A 20,476-nucleotide genomic window follows, 5' to 3' on the forward strand; every position below is an offset into this window, starting at 1 on the left:
TCCTTACCCCTTATACGAAAATTAATTCAAGATGGATTAGAGACTTAAATGTTAGACCTAATACCATAAAAACCCTAGAAGAAAATCTAGGTAGTACCATTCAGGACATAGGCATGGGCAAGGACTTCATGTCTAAAACACCAAAAGCAACGGCAGCAAAAGCAAAAATTGACACATGGGATCTAATTAAACTAAAGAGCTTTTGCACAGCCAAAGAAACTACCATCAGAGTGAACAGGCAACCTACAGAATGGGAAAAAATTTTTGCAACCTACTCATCTGACAAAGGGCTAATATCCAGAATCTACCAAGAACTCAAACAATATACAAGAAAAAAGCAAACAACCCCATCAAAAAGTGGGGAAAGGATATGAACAGACATTTCTCAAAAGAAGACATCCATACAGCCAACAGACACATGAAAAAATGCTCATCATCACTGGCCATCAGAGAAATGCAAATCAAAACCACAATGAGATACCATCTCACACCAGTTAGAATGGCAATCATTAAGAAGTCAGGAAACAACAGGTGTTGGAGAGGATGTGGAGAAATAGGAACACTTTTACACTGTTGGTGGGATTGTAAACTAGTTCAACCATTATGGAAAACAGTATGGCGATTCCTCAAGGATCTAGAACTAGATGTACCATATGACCCAGCCATCCCACTACTGGGTATATACCCAAAGGATTATAAATTACTCTACTACAAAGACACATGCACACGTTTGTTTATTGCGGCACTATTCACAATAGCAAAGACTTGGAATCAACCCAATTGTCCATCTGTGACAGACTGGATTAAGAAAATGTGGCACATATACACCATGGAATACTATGCAGCCATCAAAAAGGATGAGTTTGCGTCCTTTGTAGGGACATGGATGCAGCTGGAAACCATCATTCTTAGCAAACTATCACAAGAAGAGAAAACCAAACACCGCATGTTCTCACTCATAGGTGGGAACTGAACAATGAGATCACTTGGACTGGGGAAGGGGAACATCACACACTGGGGCCTATCATGGGGAGGGGGGAGGAGGGAGGGATTGCATTGGGGAGTTATACATGATATAAACGTCATGCACATGTACCCTAGAACTTAAAGTATAATAAAAATAAAAAATAAAAAAATAAAAATAAAAAATAAAAACCTGCATTTGAAGAGCTTACTGGCTGTCTAATCTTGTGCAATCCAGTGAGCCTCTGAATCTTACTTACCTCATATGTAAGATGAGGATACTAATAGGACCTTCTTCATAGAAAAAAAAAAATAAAAATAAAAAAAAAAATAAATAAATCTGTGTGCTCCGGTGATGGTTGTGTATATATTTAAGATAGTTTTATGTTCTTGCTGAATTAACCCTTCTATCATTATATAATACCCTTCTTTGATTTGTTGTGTTTTGTTTTACTGTTGTAGATTTAAAGTCTGTTTTATACAGTAAAAAATAAAAATGCCTGGTCTTTTTGGTTTTCCATTTGCATAACATATTTTTCTCTTACTTTGAGCTTGTGGGTGTCATTATTCATTAGGGGTCCTTTGAGGGCAGCAGATGGTTGGGTTTTTATTTTTATCCAATTTGCCAGTCTGTATCTTTTAAGTGGAGCATTTAGGCCATTTACATTCAAAGTTAATATTGACACGTGAAGTTTTGTTCCTGTCATAGTGTTTTTAGGTAGTTGCTTTGTAGTCTCAATAGTGTATTTGTTTTATAGGATATGTGTACTTTGTATTTATGAGTGCTTTTGTTGTAGCAAGTTCATCTTTTCATTTCCATATTTAGAACTACTCTGAGCATTTTTTGTAGCGCCAGTCTAGTTGTGACAATTGCCCTTAGCATTTCCTTGTATGGCAATGACTTGATTACTCATTTATTTATTAAGCTTAGTTTGGCAGGATATGAAATTTTGGTTGGCATTATATTTTTAAGGAGTATAAAAGTAGGCTCACAATCTCTTTTGGTATGTAAGGTTTCTGCTGGGAAATCCACTGTTAGCTTGATGGGTGTACCTTTATAGGTGATTTGACCCTTTTATCTAGCTGCCTTTAAGATTTTTTCTTTAGTGTTGACTTTGAATAGTCAGATGATCATATGTCTTGGTGAAGTTTTTCTTGTACATTATCTTACAAGTGTTCTCTAAATTTCTTGTATCTGGGTGTCTACCTTTCTGGGAAGACTAGGGCAATTTTCCTGAATTATTCTCTCAAATATAGTTTTTTTCAATTTGCTCACTTTTTCTTCTCTCTCAAGAATGCTTTATAAGCTTTGGTCATAGCTTTGGTCAACTTAGGTAATCCCATATTTCTCTATAGCTTAGTTTAATTAAAAACAATTTTTTTCTTTATTTTTGTCTGACTAGGTTAATTCAAAAAACTGATCTCCAAACTCTGAAAATTTTTCTTCTGGTTGGTCTAGTCTATTAATAAAGCTTCCAACTATATTTTGAAATTTCTTTAGTAAATTTTTCAATTCCAGAATTTCTACTTGTTTTTCCATTAAATATAGCAATCTCGTCTTTTATATCCTGAATCATTTTTCTGGATTCTTTGCTTTGATTTTCAATTTTTTCTTGAATCTCATTGCACTTCCTATTGGATTCTTTATCTCTCATTTTAGAATTTTCATTTTTGTTAGGATCCTTTGCTGAAGAATTGGTGTCTTCCTTCAGAGGTGTCAACACTCAGGTTTTTTGTTCTGCTAGTGTCCTCACACTGATTCCTTCTCACCTGAAGCAACAGTTGCTTTTTTTTTTTATTTGCTATCATTTGAATGGAATTTTCTACATTTTATTCTTTTTTCCCTTGAGGATATGACTGTGGTGTGTATTACGTATGATTATTTGGCTTCATTTTTGGGTGCTTTCAGGGGGCCATGTCTCTATATAGGTTTCTTGGTTGTAGATAACCTCTCTGTTGTGGTTTTCTCACATGCTGCTTGTTGTAGTGATGTATTGGACGTATAAGCTGATGCACTATCTTCTACAGGGCTGAGACTGCACAGATCTCATAAAGCTTATCTCATTTACCAGCACTGGGCCCTTCTGACAGCAGATTTTTATTGGTGGTACAGTTCAGTATTCCATGCAGTAGGTGTCACTTAAGAGTAAAAGCCACCCACTCTCCAGGACCCTGTTAATGAAGGGAGAAACCTACCCTAATAGGAGAAGGAGGGAATCAGCATATTGGGGTATGCTGAGATCTTGGGGGCAGGTTTGAGGCACTGCACTAGCTGCTTATCCTGGGCAAGAAGGAACATGCTCTGCTTTCATATAGGGCCCTGCTGCAGGGTTTGTGACCTTTAGTTCAAATAATCATTGTCCTTTGCCTCCTATCTGTGACGAAGAACCAAAGAAATTCCCTTCTGGTGGCTACTACAAAATAGGTTTCAGGGCTAAGCCTCTTCCCCCAGTCCAGAGCAGACAGACAGCTCTGTGATTTGTCTGCCCTTTATGGTCAGGATAGTACTGCCTTTTGTAATGAGAAGGAGATGGGTCCAACCCTTCACACTGTTGTGTCTGCAACAGTGGATGGGGGCAACAGGAGATAACCTCTTTCTCATTTTCTATTTCCAGCAGTCAATTCCACCCCCTTCATCAATTGACTCCATGTCCATGTTTCCTTTGTCCCAAGGGCAGATTGGAGGGCTGTGCTCCCCTCTTCCCTAAAGGCAGCCCACAATGAGGGCTAGATCTTTAAGGAACCCACAGCTCCTCAGGGATCTGCTGGCACCATATGGTTGTCAAAGTCAGAGCAGATCATGGGCTATGTTTGTGAGGTATCTGGTGATGTGGCAACCTAAGGGCTGAAGTCCCTTGGGGAGAAGAGTGGCCTACAGTACATGTACAACCAGTGTGGCACCTGCCATTTCAATTTGTGTCTCAGGGGATTATGGGTATAACCTGCACGAACTGACGACTCAATTTATTGTCCTTAGCAAGGTCCCATCACCACTAACAACCTTGTCTGGATTGTGAGGGCAGAGGGGCTCCTCAACACTTTGGAGAAGATCAGATTGTCACACAGGTGAGGAGACAAGAGAAGCCATGACTTACCCTTTTCATGGTCCAGGTTTCTAGGGAGACAATCTTTGCCAGTCTCTTGCTGCTTTCCTTTTTTTGTGCCCCAGGTTGTTCCCATGGATGTTCCAACAGGTCCTTGCTCCATTCCCTCAGATTTCCATTTAAATCATGGTCATTCGCCTGTAACTTTGATCTTTCTGAGGAGAGCTAGCATCCAACATCCGTAGTCAGCCAACTTGAGAGAAAAAATAAAGAAAAAAAAAACTATGAAAACTTTTAAGGTAAAAGTAATTTCATGATTAGCCTTCTTTGTGCTGGTTTTCATTTATTCTGAAATTAGTTTTAAAGCAACCCTTGCACATACACACAAACAAAAAAGTATTTAACAGTGACAATCAGTGTAATATACTTTAGAAATATTTCCCTTCCAATGACATAGCATGGATTTATTGAATGCCATTTGAGAAGATCCTTGAGAGTTTTATAATTTAAGTTTCAAGTAGGATTTATACTCTGTGTCTCTCAGCAATATTCATGACAGGTCTTACTGCAGAATATCATTCAGTACAATACTCTGTGCATGAGTTTGAATGTAATAATTTTACTCATAAAAAATCAGTGCAATAAATCTACTGATTCAGCATTAAAATTTACCTCAAAAAAAGAAATAATTTGTCTTGTCAAAATACCATTTAACCACTAACTAGACACTTTTTCAAAGTTTCACTTTTCTAAAGGATTAGATAGAGATCTCATCCCATAGGATAATCAGAAAGCTTGATAAATCAGTGTTGTTTATATTCAAAGTATACTTGAGACTTCAGAGTTTATCAAGTGCAAAGGAGAATTAAATGAATAATTTTTCAGTTAATGTTAACATAATTTGTGGAAATCATCCTATGCTCATATCATATGCAGTTTTTTAGGGGGTGGGGTTAGTATTAATTAAACTGTATATATAAAATTTGGGCTACATACATTATCTCATTCAATCCCGACAACACCCGTATCAAATAAATATATTTTTCTTTTTCTCATGGATGTAGAAAGTGGAATTTATATATGCTAATGAGTTAACCGTCTTAGTTTATCAAATACTTAATTTGTGCCAGGAACTTTCCTAAGCATTTTATACATGTTACCTAATGTTATGGCTACAATCAGTTAGGGAAATACACACACAGACAGAGTGATAAACACACAGGCAGAAAATACATTTTACATCAGAGAGTTACCTGACCAAGGACTACACTTCTTTTGCTTTTCTCTAAGACCAACCCAATGATAATTCCTTGACTTAACTATTTTTGTTTACTAATGCAAAGCAGAGATTAGGTGCTCAATAATTTTGTTTTGAAAATATGACAAATTAATAGGAGAATGAATGAATAAATATTAAATACTTCTATTTTACTTCCTATACAGTTAATATAATGTATTTTAAAATACTGACTTAAGAAATTTAATTAGAGATCTCAATTTATTTGAGATATCCCTATGTTTTACAATCAAAACTGAGTAAAGAATTTTACAAATTATGAACTATGTAATCAAAAAGTTATTTTTGAATGTTAATTTGTGTGTGAGTACATATCTTCATCTGTTTTGGTTTACTCGTGCCTGCTTCCCCTGACACCATGATTTATAGATATAAGTGCAAGTGAGATGTGAGTTGTTACATGTGCACACTGAGATTGACTGTGAAAATTGCATGTAGCTATGGATTAATACAGTCAGAGGTATGGGATTTTCTGGTTTTTTTTGTACTCTACTGACAGATGGACCCACTGTTTTGCTGGAAAGTGGAACCAGTTTGTCTGGCTTTGAAGAAAACAGGAGAAAAGAAGATATAGTAGGGACACTTTAATGGTGAAGAAAGAGTAAGCCATTGGCCCAGCTAATAAAAGTTATTGCTTATAAGTACCGCGCGCTGATTGAGCCACTGGACGGGAAGGGGAACATCACACACCAGGGCGTATTGTGGGGAGGGGGGAGGGGGGAGGGATGGCATTGGGAATTATATCTGATGTAAATGACGAGTTGATGGGTGCTGATGAGTTGATGGGTGCAGCGCACCAACATAGCACATGTATACACACGTAACAAACCTGCACGTTGTTCACATGTACCCTAGAACTTAAAGTATAATAAAAAAAAAAGTTATTGCTAATATTAGTTTATCATGTATTAGATGCAAGTTTATACTGTTTATCACCATTTGATGTTTTAAGTTTTGTTTATTGGAACTCAAAATTGAGGTGGAAGTAATGCTTTCTGAAAAAATGAATTTAAAATTTTTACATTGTGGAAAGAAAAAGAACTCTGCGGACCTATCAGTTTGCTGGGGCTGCCATTTGAAAGTAAACCAATTCAGGTTGCTTGAACAACAAAAATTTACTTCTTCATAGATCTAGAGGCCAGAAGTCCAAGAGCAAGGTGTCAGCAGGGTTGGTTTCTTCAGAGACCTCTCTTCTTGGCTTGTAAATGGCTGTCTTCTCCTTGTGCCTTTACATGGTCTTTCTTCTGTTTGTGTCATAATCTTTTTTTATTCTAAGAATACCAGTTCTATTGGATTAGGCCCACATCAGTGACCTCATTTTACTTTAATCACCTTTTAAAAAATCTTATCTTTAAATGAGAAGTTGAATGTTAGAAACTCAATATATGAATTTGGGGAAAAGGACAATACAACTCATAATAAGGGATAGTGTAAAGAATCACCTGGCTAAGTCATCTGATTTGTACTAATCATCTTTTGATGTAGACAGGTACCTCAGCCTTAGTACTGAGGAGGGCATGGGAGAGGTAATTTCATAGCATCTTGTCTCTTCAAATCCCTCTGGAGAAAACTGCAGAGAAATATATTCAATGTAGGGAGAAAATTGACAATACATTATATTATTATTGATTCGAATAAAATGGGACATAGAAATGCATGAAATATCTGGTGAAATATTTTAAATACATAAAGAGTAATTTATATTGTGTTCTAATTTAATCTGGCTAAAATTACTACTAAAAATATTGAAAAAATCAGTTTGAAGGAAATGTATACAATCAAATTTTGTGATAAAATTTTCATATCTACATATTTTTAGACAATGACATCTGTAATATTATCATAAATGTTTAGCAATTCCAATTTTGAGGCAAACTCCACAGATAGAAAACTGTATTTCATTAGGTGATAGAAAAACAGATCATCACAGATTGTCAATATTTATTTTATTTATTTATTTATTTATTTTTAATTATACTGTAAGTTCTAGGGTACATGTGCATAAATGTGCAGGTTTGTTACATATGTATACTTGTGCCATGTTGGTGTGCTGCACCCATCAACTCGTCAGCACCCATCAATTCATCATTTATATCAGGTATAACTCCCAATGCAATCCCTCCTCGCTTCCCCCTCGCCATGATAGGCCCCAGTGTGTGATGTTCCCCTTCCTGAGTCCAAGTCATCTCATTGTTCAGTTCCCACCTATGAGTGAGAACATGCAGTGTTTGGTTTTCTCTTCTTGTGACAGTTTGCTAAGAATGATGGTTTCCAGCTGCATCCATGTCCCTACAAAGGATGCAAACTCATCCTTTTTTATGGCTGCATAATATTCCATGGTGTATATGTGCCACATTTTCTTAATCCAGTCTGTCACAGATGGACAATTGGGTTGATTCCAAGTCTTTGCTATTGCGAATAGTGCCGCAATAAACATACGTGTGCATGTGTCTTTATAGCAGCATGATTTATAATCTTTGGGTATATACCCAGTAGTGGGATGGCTGGGTCATATGGTACATCTAGTTCTAGATCCTTGAGGAATTGCCATACTGTTTTCCATAATGGTTGAACTAGTTTACAATCCCACCAACAGTGTAAAAGTGTTCCTATTTCTCCACATCCTCTCCAACACCTGTTGTTTCCTGACTTTTTAATGATTGCCATTCTAACTGGTGTGAGATGGTATCTCATTGTGGTTTTGATTTGCATTTCTCTGATGGCCAGTGATGATGAGCATGTTTTCATGTGTCTGTTGGTTGTATGAATGTCTTCTTTTGAGAAATGTCTGTTCATATCCTTTGTCCACTTTTTGATGGGGTTGTTTTTTTCTTGTAAATTTGTTTGAGTTCTTTGTAGGTTCTGGATATCAGCCCTTTGTCAGATGAGTAGATTGCAAAAATTGTCTCCCATTCTGTAGGTTGCCTGTTCACTCTGATGGTAGTTTCTTTTGCTGTGCAGAAGCTCTTTAGTTTAATTAGATCCCATTTGTCAATTTTTGCTTTTGCTGCCGTTGCTTTTGGTGTTTTAGACATGAAGTCCTTGCCCATGCCTATGTCCTGAATGGTACTACCTAGGTTTTCTTCTAGGGTTTTTATGGTATTAGGTCTAACATTTGAGTCTCTAATCCATCTTGAATTAATCTTCGTATAAGGAGTAAGGAAAGGATCCAGTTTCAGCTTTCTACTTATGGCTAGCCAATTTTCCCAGCACCATTTATTAAATAGGGAATCCTTTCCCCATTTCTTGTTTCTCTCAGGTTTGCCAAAGATCAGATGGCTGTAGATGTGTGGTATTATTTCTGAGGACTCTGTTCTGTTCCATTCATCTATATCTCTGTTTTGGTACCAGTACCATGCTGTTTTGGTTACTGTAGCCTTGTAGTATAGTTTGAAGTCAGGTAGCGTGATGCCTCCAGCTTTGTTCTTTTGACTTAGGATTGTCTTGGCAATGCGGGCTCTTTTTTGGTTCCATATGAACTTTAAAGCAGTTTTTTTCCAATTCTGTGAAGAAAGTCATTGGTAGCTTGATGGGGATGGCATTGAATCTATAAATAACCTTGGGCAGTCCGGCCATTTTCACGATATTGATTCTTCCTATCCATGAGCATGGTATGTTCTTCCATTTGTTTGTGTCCACTTTTATTTCACTGAGCAGTGGTTTGTAGTTCTCCTTGAAGAGGTCCTTTACATCCCTTGTAAGTTGGATTCCTAGGTATTTTATTCTCTTTGAAGCAATTGTGAATGGAAGTTCATTCATGATTTGGCTCTCTGTTTGTCTGTTACTGGGGTATAAGAATGCTTGTGATTTTTGCATATTAATTTTGTATCCTGAGATTTTGCTGTAGTTGCTTAACAGCTTAAGGAGATTTTGGGCTGAGACAATGGGGTTTTCTAAATATACAATCATGTCATCTGCAAACAGGGACAATTTGACTTCTTCTTTTCCTAACTGGATATGCTTTATTTCCTTCTCTTGCCTGATTGCCCTAGCCAGAACTTCCAACACTATGTTGAATAGGAGTGGTGAGAGAGGGCATCCCTGTCTTGTGCCAGTTTTCAAAGGCAATTTTTCCACTTTTTGCCCATTCAGTATGATATTGGCTGTGGGTTTTCATAAATAGCTCTTATTGTTTTGAGGTACGTTCCATCAATACCGAATTTATTGAGCGTTTTTAGCATGAAGGGCTGTTGAATTTTGTCAAAAGCCTTTTCTGCATCTATTGAGATAATCATGTGGTTCTTGTCTTTGCTTCTGTTTATATGCTGGATTACGTTTATTGATTTGTGAATGTTGAACCAGCCTTGCATCCCAGGGATGAAGCCCACTTGATCATGGTGGATAAGCTTTTTGATGTGCTGCTGAATCCGGTTGCCAGTATTTTATTGAGGATTTTGCATCGATGTTCATCAGGGATATTGGTCTAAAATTCTCTTTTTTGTTGTGTCTCTGCCAGGCTTTGGTATCAGGATGATGTTGGCCTCATAAAATGAGTTAGGGAGGATTCCCTCTTTTTCTATTGATTGGAATAGTTTCAGAAGGAATGGTACCAGCTCCTCCTTCTACCTCTGGTAGAATTCAGCTGTGAATCCATCTGGTCCTGGACTTTTTTTGGTTGGTAGGCTATTAATTATTGCCTCAATTTCAGAGCCTGCTATTGGTCTATTCAGGGATTCAACTTCTTCCTGGTTTAGTCTTGGAAGAGTGTAAGTGTCCAGGAAATTATTCATTTCTTCTAGATTTTCTAGTTTATTTGCGTAGAGGTGTTTATAGTATTCTCTGATGGTAGTTTGTATTTCTGTGGGGTCGGTGGTAATATCCCCTTTATCATTTTTTTTGCGTCTATTTGATTCTTTCTCTTTTCTTCTTTATTAGTCTTGCTAGCAGTCTGTCAATTTTGTTGATTTTTTCAAAAAACCAACTCCTGGATTCATTGATTTTTTGGAGGGTTTTTTGTGTCTTTATCTCCTTCAGTTCTGCTCTGATCTTAGTTATTTCTTGCCCTCTGCTAGCTTTTGAATGTGTTTGCTCTTGCCTCTCTAGTTCTTTTTTTTTTTTTTTTTTTTTTTGAGACGGAGTTTCACTCTGTCACCCAGGCTGGAGTACAGTGGCCGGATCTCAGCTCACTGCAAGCTCCGCCTCCCGGGTTTACGCCATTCTCCTGCCTCAGCCTCCGAGTAGCTGGGACTACAGGTGCCCGCCACCTCGCCGGCTAGTTTTTTGTATTTTTTAGTAGAGACGGGGTTTCACCGTGTTAGCCAGGATGGTCTCGATCTCCTGACCTCGTGATCCGCCCGTCTCGGCCTCCCAAAGTGCTGGGATTACAGGCTTGAGACACCGCACCCGGCCCTCTCTAGTTCTTTTAATTGTGATGTTAGAGTGTCAATTTTAGATCTTTCCAGCTTTCTCTTGTGGGCATTTAGTGCTATAAATTTCCCTCTACACACTGCTTTAAATGTGTCCCAGAGATTCTGGTATGTTGTATCTTTGTTCTCATTGGTTTCAAAGAACATCTTTATTTCTGCCTTCATTTCGTTATGTACCCAGTAGTCATTCAGAAGCAGGTTGTTCAGTTTCCATGTAGTTGAGTGTTTTTGATTGAGTTTCTTAGTCCTGAGTTCTAGTTTGATTGCACTGTGGTCTGAGAGACAGTTTGTTATAATTTCTGTTCTTCTACATTTGCTGAGGAGTGCTTTACTTCCAATTATGTGGTCAATTTTGGAATAAGTGCGATGTGGTGCTGAGAAGAATGTATATTCTGTTGATTTGGGGTGGAGAGTTCTATAGATGTCTATTAGGTCCGCTTGGTGCAGAGATGAGTTCAATTCCTGGATATCCTTGTTAACTTTCTGTCTCGTTGATCTGTCTAATGTTGACAGTGGAGTGTTGAAGTCTCCCATTATTATTGTATGGGAGTCTAGGTCTCTTTGTAAGTCTCTAAGGACTTGCTTTATGAATTTGGGTGCTCCTGTATTGGGTGCATATATATTTAGGATAGTTAGCTCTTCCTGTTGAATTGATCCCTTGATCATTATGTAATGGCCTTCTTTGTCTCTTTTGATCTTTGATGGTTTAAAGTCTATTTTATCAGAGACTAGGATTGCAACCCCTGCTTTTTTTTGTTCCCCATTTGCTTGGGAGATCTTCCTCCATCCCTTTATTTTGAGCCTATGTATGTCTGCATGTGAGATGGGTCTCCTGAATACAGCAGACTGATGGGTCTTGACTCTTTATCCAGTTTGCCAGTCTGTGTCTTTTAATTGGAGCATTTAGTCCATTGACATTTAAGGTTAATATTGTTATGTGTGAACTTGATCCTGCCATTATGATATTAACTGGTTATTTTGCTCGTTAGTTGATGCAGTTTCTTCTTAGCCTCGATGGTCTTTACATTTTGGCATGTTTTTGCAATGGCTGGTACCGGTTGTTCCTTTCCATGTTTAGAGCTTCCTTCAGGGTCTCTTGTAAGGCAGGCCTGGTGGTGACAAAATCTCTAAGCATTTGCTTCTCTGTAAAGGAGTTTATTTCTCCTTCACTGATGAAACTTAGTTTGGCTGGATATGAAATTCTGGGTTGAAAATTCTTTTCTTTAAGAATGTTGAATATTGGCCCCCACTCTCTTCTGGCTTGTAGAGTTTCTGCCGAGAGGTCTGCTGTTAGTCTGATGGGCTTCCCTTTGTGGGTAACCGACCTTTCTCTCTGGCTGCCCTTAAGATTTTTTCCTTCATTTCAACTTTGGTGAATCTGGCAATTATGTGTCTTGGAGTTGCTCTTCTGGAGGAGTATCTTTGTGCTGTTCTCTGTATTTCCTGAATTTGAATGTTGGCCTGCCCTACTAGGTTGGGGAAGTTCTCCTGGATGATATCCTGAAGAGTGTTTTCCAACTTGGTTCCATTTTCCCCCTCACTTTTCAGGAACCCCAATCAGACGTAGATTTGGTCTTTTTACATAATCCCATACTTCTTGCAGGCTTTGTTCATTTCTTTTTCTTCTTTTTTCTTTTGGTTTCTCTTCTCGCTTCATTTCATTCATTTGATCCTCAATCGCTGATACTCTTTCTTCCAGTTGATCGAGTCGGTTACTGAAGCTTGTGAATTTGTCACGTATTTCTCGTGTCATGGTTTTCATCTCTGTCATTTCATTTATGACCTTCTCTGCATTAATTATTCTAGCTGTCAATTCTTCCACTCTTTTTTCAAGATTTTTAGTTTCTTTGCACTGGTTACGGAATTCCTCCTTTAACTCTGAGAGGCTTGATGGACTGAAGCCTTCTTCTCTCATCTCATCAAAGTCATTCTCTGACCAGCTTTGATCCATTGCTGGCGATGAGCTGTGCTCCTTTGCAGGGGAAGATGCGCTCTTATTTCTTGAATTTCCAGCTTTTCTGCCCTGCTTCTTCCCCATCTTTGTGGTTTTATCTGCCTCTGGTCTTTGATGATGGTGACGTACTGATGGGGTTTTGGTATAGGTGTTCTTCCTGTTTGATAGTTTTCCTTCCAATAGTCAGGACCCTCAGCTGTAGGTCTGTTGGAGATTGCTTGAGGTCCACTCCAGACCCTGTTTGCCTGGGTATCAGCAGCAGAGGTTGCAGAAGATAGAATATTGCTGAACAGCGAGTGTACCTGTCTGATTCTTACTTTGGAAGCTTCCTCTCAGGGGTGTACTCCACCCTGTGAGGTGTGGGGTGTCAGACTGCCCCTAGTGGGGGATGTCTCCCTGTTAGGCTACTCCGGGGTCAGGGACCCACTTGAGCAGGCAGTCTGTCTCTTCTCAGATCTCAGCCTCCATGTTGGGAGATCCACTGCTCTCTTCAAAGCTGTCAGACAGAGTTGTTTGCGTCTGCACAGGTTTCTGCTGCTTTTTTTGTTGTTGTTGTTTAGCTGTGCCCTGTCCCCAGAGGTGGAGTCTACAGAGACAGGCAGGTTTCCCTGAGCTGCTGTGAGCTCCACCCAGTTGGAGCTTCCCAGTGGCTTTGTTTACCTACTTAAGCCTCAGCAATGGCAGGCGCCCCTCCCCCAGCCTCGCTGCTGCCTTGAGGTTAGATTACAGACTGCTGTGCTAGCAATGAGGGAGGCTCCGTGGCCGTGGGACCCTCCCGGCCAGGTGTGGGTATAATCTCCTGGTGTGCCCGCTTGCTTAAACGCAGTATTGGGGTGGGAGTTACCTGATTTTCCAGGTGTTGTGTGTCTCAGTTCCCCTGGCTAGGAAAAGGGATTCCCTTCCCCCTTGCGCTTCCCAGGTGAGGCGATGCCTTGCCCTGCTTCAGCTCTCGCTGGTCGGGCTGCAGCAGCTGACCAGCACTGATTTTCCGGCACTCCCTAGTGAGATGACCCCAGTACCTCAGTTGAAAATGCAGAAATCACCGGTCTTCTGTATTGCTCGCGCTGGGAGTTGGAGACTGGAGCTGTTCCTATTCGGCCATCTTGCTCCGCCCCCCGATTGTCAATATTTCATCCAACACTTCTCTACATTTAAGCTCAAGAAGAATACATCATAAATACAGTATGTTTTCTTAACACCTTATACTACTAGTAGCTTTTTTTCTTTTTTTTTTAAGTCTAATCTTTATTCTATAAACTATTTTCAGTTGAGAATCTAATACATACAAGTTGGAGAGATACGTTAGCAAATTGTTCAGCTTTAACTAAAACACTAGAGGGCACCCTTTCCTTCTGTTAGAACATGTCCTCTGCTTCTAAGTCATATGTCATGAAAATATCATAAAGGATTGCCATGTAAAAATAATATTAATTTTATTTTGCATATTTATGGGCTCGCTTTTGTATTTAACCAGTAATGATTTTGCTGATCCCAAAAGTCACAGCATATTATTTTAAATAATATGAAGATGATTTTTAATGGAAATGCTTTTTTTTTTTTTTTTTTTTTTTTGAGACAGAGTCTATCTCTGCCACCCAGGCTGGAGTGCAGTGGCCAGCTCTCAGCTCACTGCAAGCTCCGCCTCCCGGGTTTACGCCATTCTCCTGCCTCAGCCTCCCGAGTAGCTGGGACTACAGGTGCCCGCCTTGTCGCCCGGCTAGTTTTTTGTATTTTTAAGTAGAGACAGGGTTTCACCGTATTAGCCATGATGGTCTCCATCTCCTGACCTCGTGATCTGCCCATCTCGGCCTCCCAAAGTGCTGGGATTACAGGCTTGAGCCACCGCGCCCGGCCTGGAAATGAATTCTAAGCCAGAAATGTCAGTGTCACTGAGCTACTCAAGAGCCAGATGTCTCCCTAGTGTCACGACAGCGAACAAAAATAAGGCTGGGTTTGGCATAACTCGTGGTGTTTATTAAGTATAATTTATCATAAATTTCTGTGTTTAGGATTAGGAAATATTGGTACTGAATACTGAATACACTGAATGTGTATTCCTATTTTCTATGTTCTCAAATGAATAGCACACTACTGCTAGGTTAACCCAGTTTTAAACAGAATGCAAGCAAGACTGGCCTAGAGGAAAGAACAAAAGTTGAAAATTCAGTGAGGACCCAGCAAATATTAATTGCCAATATTTATTTAGTGTCTGTTTTTGTCGATCACTTGTGTAAGCATTTTAATGACAATATTTAATTGATACTACATTGAGTCATTATTTACTATTTTCATTTTCATTTAATATAGAATAAAATAGAGTATTATAAGAACAGATAAACCAACATGAAATGTGTCTTTGAATTCTGCTCTCCCTCATCAGAAACCTAGGGCAAAAGGGAGCTGTTACAGCTGCAATTTTGGCTGGGCAACAAGACTTGCCACAAGGGTTAACTTGTGCTGACCTTTTCTGCATGTGCTATTACTGGGTTTACCAGCCTGCTTCCCTGAGATAGTGGTGCATCAAGACCCCTTCTGCTCTAACCCCAGGCTGAAATTCAGGCTTTTGGAGCATCATTTGCCTAGACCATCAGCCTGAGGTGCCCCGCTCCTCCTGGACATAAATCACGGTATAGCGGGGCCCTCTTTGCTCCATGCTTAGGCAGATCTCCAGGCATTTGAAGCAACCACTCAGCTGTATTAGCCCAACTCACCCCACCCTTCCTGAATGTAGATCGCGGTGAGCAGGGTTCTCTCTGTTCCATGTCCAGGCATACCTCCAGGCATCTAGAGCACTTGCTTGCCTGGATGACAGCCTTACCTTCTCCACCCTTCCTCGACATAGATCATAGATCACGGTTCAGGGAGGAGCTTTCTGCTTCGTGCCCAGGCAGATCTCCAAGTATTTGGAGTAATCTTTCATCTGGTTCATCAGTCTCATATGCCGCACTCTTCCTGAGCTTACATTATGGTGCAGTGAGGTTCTCACGGCATCATGGTGCAGTGAGCCCAGGCAGAGATCCAGGCATTCAGAGCACCTACTCACTGGGATTGGCAGCCTCTCTCACCCTACTCTTCCTATGTAGAAATCTTCTTGCATAGAGGCCCTCTCTACTCCAACCCAGGCCCATCTCTAGGCATCTAGAGCACCTGTTTGCCTCAAATAGTGGCCTGAGCTACCCCACACTTCCTGTGCAGAAATCCTGGTGCATGGAGGGGACTCTATCCTTGATATACAGGCAGATCTCCAGGCATCTGGAGCACCCACTATTCTAAAATTAGGGGTTTAGACCAGCCCCCATCCCAATGCAGAGAACTTGGGGCCAGAAAGGCTTCCTAGATCCACATTTAGACAGATTTGTGGGTGCTTGGTGCCCACTCACTGAATTCTTCCTCAGTTTTGGTGCTTATGCTGGCAATTGGGGGACCTGTAGGTGAACCTGCCTAGGCCAGCCCTGCCTATCTTGGCCCCAGTCCCCCAAGACTAAGCAGAGGGCTAAGACCACTGTGTACTTCATGAATCAGCCCATTTCCTGAGGAAACAGAGAGGTTATCTAAGTAACAAGATCAAGTATATACTCAGCCACATTGGCTGCAGCTGGCTGTTACCTATAAGTACCATCTATTGACTTGTAGGTCAAACTGCACAGCCCAACATAAAAACCTGGTGACAGACGTGCACAGGCCTATAGAAACAAAGCCAAAAGACCCTGCTCAGTATTCTCAAGAGTCACATCCTATAGGGAAGAGGGAAAGGAATAGAAAAAAATATATATAGGGAATAAAACCAAAATAAAATATTCTACCTGTATGAAAATAATTACAAAATTGTAAATGTTAATGTCCCAAGATGAGGAGGAAACAGCAGAAGAATTTGGGTACCATGAAAAAGCTAAATGACACACCAGAGGATTGCAGGAGCTCTCCAGCAATGTAATCAAAATGGAAGCTGAGAAATTACAGATAAAAATTTGAAGCATGGATTGCAAGGAAGCTCAAAAAGATCCAAGACAACACAAACAAAATTAACCTTAAGAAACTTCTAAAGCAATCTAGCAAATGATGAAACAGATAAACATTCTAAAAAGAAATAAATCTGAGCATCTGGAACTGAAAAACTCACTTAAGGAAGTTCAAAATACAATTGAGAGCTTTAGCAATAGACTGGACCAAGAAAAAGAAACAATTTAAGTGCTTGAAGACCAGTCTTTTTAACTAACACAGTCAGACCAAGAAACATAAAAAAATTTAAGAGCTTGAAGATGAGTCTTTTTAACGAATACAATCAGCCAAAAAAAATTTAAATAATTTTAAAAAATATACAAAGTCTTTGAGAAATTTGGGGTAATACAACATAAGCAAACCTAAAAATTATTTGATATTGCTGAAAGAGAAGGAGAAAAACAAATACTGTGAACAAATAATCCAAAAAAAATGTTCCTACTCTTCCTAGGGAGGTTGACATTTAGGTGCAAGAAATCCAGAGAATACCTGCAAGATACTGTAGAAAACAAACATCACCAAGGTATACAGTCATCAGACTCTCCAAAGTCAATGTAAAAGAAAAATTCTTAAAGGCAGCTAGAGAAAAAGGTTAGATCATGTATAAAGGGAACCCCAACTGACTAACGGTGGATTTATTCATAGATATCTTACAATCCAGGAAGGATTGGGGGCCTATTTTCATCATTCTTTAAGAAAAGTTTCATCCAAGAATTTTTATATCCTACCAAACTAAATTTCATAATCAAAAGAGAAATAGGACCTTTTCCCAACAAGCAAGGGCTAAGGGAATTAGTTACCAAGAAAAAAGCCTTATAATAGATCCTTAAGGGAGTTCTAAATGTGAAAATAAAAGAATGAAACCTGCTATCACAAAACCATACTAAAATACACAGCCCACAGACCCTATAAAGCAATGGCACAGTAGAAATTACAGAGGAACCAGTGACAACTTCATGATAGGATTAAAACCTCACATATCAATATTAACCTTGAATGTAAATGCTGTAAATGCCTCCATTTAAAAGGCACAGAGTGGCAAGATGGATAAAAATACAAGACCCATCCATCTTCTATTTTCAAAAGACCTGTCTCACATGGGTTGATGTAAACTGAGAAAAAAAAACCTACCACATAAGAAGAAAACAAGTCTGGGTGTGGTGGCTCACATCTGTAATCCCAGCAGTTTGGGAGACTGAGGCGGGTGGATCTCCTGAGGTCAGGAGCTTGAGACCAGCTTGACTAACATGGTGACATCCCATCTCTACTAAAAATACAAAATTAGTTGGGTGTGGCAGGCACCTGTAATCCCAGCTACTTGGGAGTCTGAGGCAGGAAAATTACTTGAACCCAGGAGGCGCAGGTTGCATTGAGCTGAGACCATGCCATTGCACTCCTGCCTAGGCAAAAAGAGTGAAACTCTATCTCAAAAGAAAAAAGAAAAAGAAAACAAAAATGAGCAGGGGTCACTATGACTATATCATACAAAACAGACTTTAATCAAATAACAAAAAATGATGAAGAATAGCATTATGTAATAATAAAGTGTTGAATTAACAAGAAGGCTTATCTATTCTAAATATATATACATCCAACATTGGAGCACCCAGATTTATAAAGTAAGTACTTCTAAACCCACAACAAGACATACACAACCTCACAATAATATTAAGGGACTTCAGTGCCCCACTCACAGTGTTAAAGAGGTCTTCAAGGCAGAAACTAATAAAGAAATTTTGGACTTACATTCAATGTTTGGGTAATTGAACCTAATAGACTTCTACAGAATACTTCACCTGTCAGACTCATCTGCACAAAAAATATACTCCAAGATAGACCACACAGTCTCCCCTAAAGCAAGCCTCAATAATGAAAGAAAGAAAGAAAGAAAGAAAGAAAGAAAGAAAGAAACAAAGAAAGAAACAAAGAAAGAAAAAGATAGATAGAAAGAAAGAAAGACCACGCCAACCACACTCTTGTACCACAGTGGAATAAACATACAAACGAATACCAAGAAGATCTCTCAATATCACACAATTGCATGGAAATTAAACAACTTTCTCCCGAATGACTTTTAGGTGAACAACAAAGTAGGGCACAAATTAAGAAGTTATTTGAAATAACTGAAAACAGAGAAATGGCATACCAACATCTATGGACTGTAGGAAAAGCAGTATTAAGAGGAAAGATTAAAGTATAAATCACCAATCTTAAAATGTTAGAAAGACCTCAAATTAATGATCTAAAGTCACACCTACAAGAACTAGAAAAAAACAGAACAAAGTAATCCCAAAGGTAGCAGAAAAAAAATCTCTAAAGTCAGAGCAGAACTGAATGAAATTGAGACCCAAAATTTAAGGTCAGTGAAACCAAAGGTTGGTTCTTTGAAAGAATAAACAAGATCAATAGACTAATAACTAGATCAACACAAAGGAGAAAAGTTTAAAATAAGCATAATCAGAAACAACAAAGGTGGCATTACAGTCTATCTCACAGAAATACAAAAGATGCTGAGACTGTTATGAACACCTATATACACACAAACTAGAAAATATAGAGAAAATAAATTCTCAGAAACACACAACCTCCCAAGATTGAACGGGAAAGAAATTGAAACCCAACAGACCAAAATCAAGTTCTGAAACTGAAGCAGTATTTAAAAAAAATCAATCAACAAAAGCCCTGTACCAGATGGATTCATAGCCAAATACTAGGGACATGCAAAGAAGAGCTGGAACCAATTCTGCTAAAACTATTCCAAAAAATTTGAAGATGGACTATTTCCCAAGTTACCTAAAAAGCCAGCATCACCCTGATACTAAAGCCTAGCAAAGACACAATAAAGAAAGAAAACAACTGTCCAATATCCTTGATGATCAAAGATGTAAAAATACTCAATAAAATACTAGCAAACTGAATCCAACAGCACTCCTATTCAGTGTATCACTGGAATACTGGCCAGAGAAATTTGTCAGAGCCATGAGGCCCCCTTTCCAGGCCCTAGTTCCTGGATAATATTTCTAGACACATCCTGGCCATAAGGGAGCCCATTGCCCGCAGGAAGGAATCTAGTCCTGGTAGGACCCATCACCTACTTACTAAAGAGCCTTTGTGGTCTGAATAACCAGCAGTGATACTCATGTCATATGCTGCAGGCTTTGGGTGAGACTCCAAGACATGTAGGCTTCATGTGAGACTCAGTACAATCCCAGCTGTGTTGGCTACTAGGAGAGATGCCTTCTGCTGGAGAAAAGAAGAGGGAAAAATAAAGGGGACTTTGTTTTGCACCCTAGGTACCAGTTTGACCACAATAGGTCGGAACATCAAGTAGGCTCTTGGGGTCCTGAATTCAAGGCCTTGGCTCTTGGGTGGCATTTCTGGACCTGTTCTGGGACAGAGAGGAGTCCACTGCACTAAAGAGTGAGTCCTAGGCCTGCCAGCATTCATCACAAGATGACTGAAGAGCACTTGGGGCTCAAGGGAACAGCTCTCATTGCCTTGTAGTACTCCCCATAAGTCTGTGGTGTTGGTTACCATAAGGTGAAGTGCCTCTCCTTGTGGAAAGAGGAGGAAAGAGTGAGAAGAATTCTTTCCCATAGCTGAGTACCAGCTCAGGTGCACTGTAATAGAACACCGGGTAGACTTCTAAGCTGTATGACTTCAGTCTCTGGCTCCTAGAAGGTAATACTGGACTCACCCAGGGCCTAAGGGAACTTATCACCCTGAAGGAAAGGATAGAGGCCTGGCTTGCTTCACTACCTGCTGATTTTAGAGACCCAGGGACGTAAGCGAACACAGGCAGTAGCCAGTAGTTGTTACAGTGGGTTTTGGCTGTGCTGCCGCCAGGTCAGAC

At 39.5% G+C, this 20,476-nt stretch overlaps 1 long non-coding RNA gene across 1 annotated transcript in view; it reads right to left on the reverse strand.

Moving 5' to 3' along the window:
- The window catches only part of LOC117063647, a 76,646-nt gene that overhangs the window by 38,746 nt on the left and 17,424 nt on the right, over positions 1 to 20,476 (reverse strand). Inside the window, exon 2 of the long non-coding RNA XR_004429023.1 lies at positions 4,059 to 4,260. This is a non-coding gene — a long non-coding RNA (uncharacterized LOC117063647). The remainder of the gene's footprint in view (positions 1 to 4,058; positions 4,261 to 20,476) is intronic.

The sequence above is a fragment of the Trachypithecus francoisi genome, unplaced genomic scaffold (assembly GCF_009764315.1).
Source record: "Trachypithecus francoisi isolate TF-2019V2 unplaced genomic scaffold, Tfra_2.0 Lachesis_group18, whole genome shotgun sequence".
In the NCBI taxonomy this organism is placed as follows: domain Eukaryota; kingdom Metazoa; phylum Chordata; class Mammalia; order Primates; family Cercopithecidae; genus Trachypithecus; species Trachypithecus francoisi.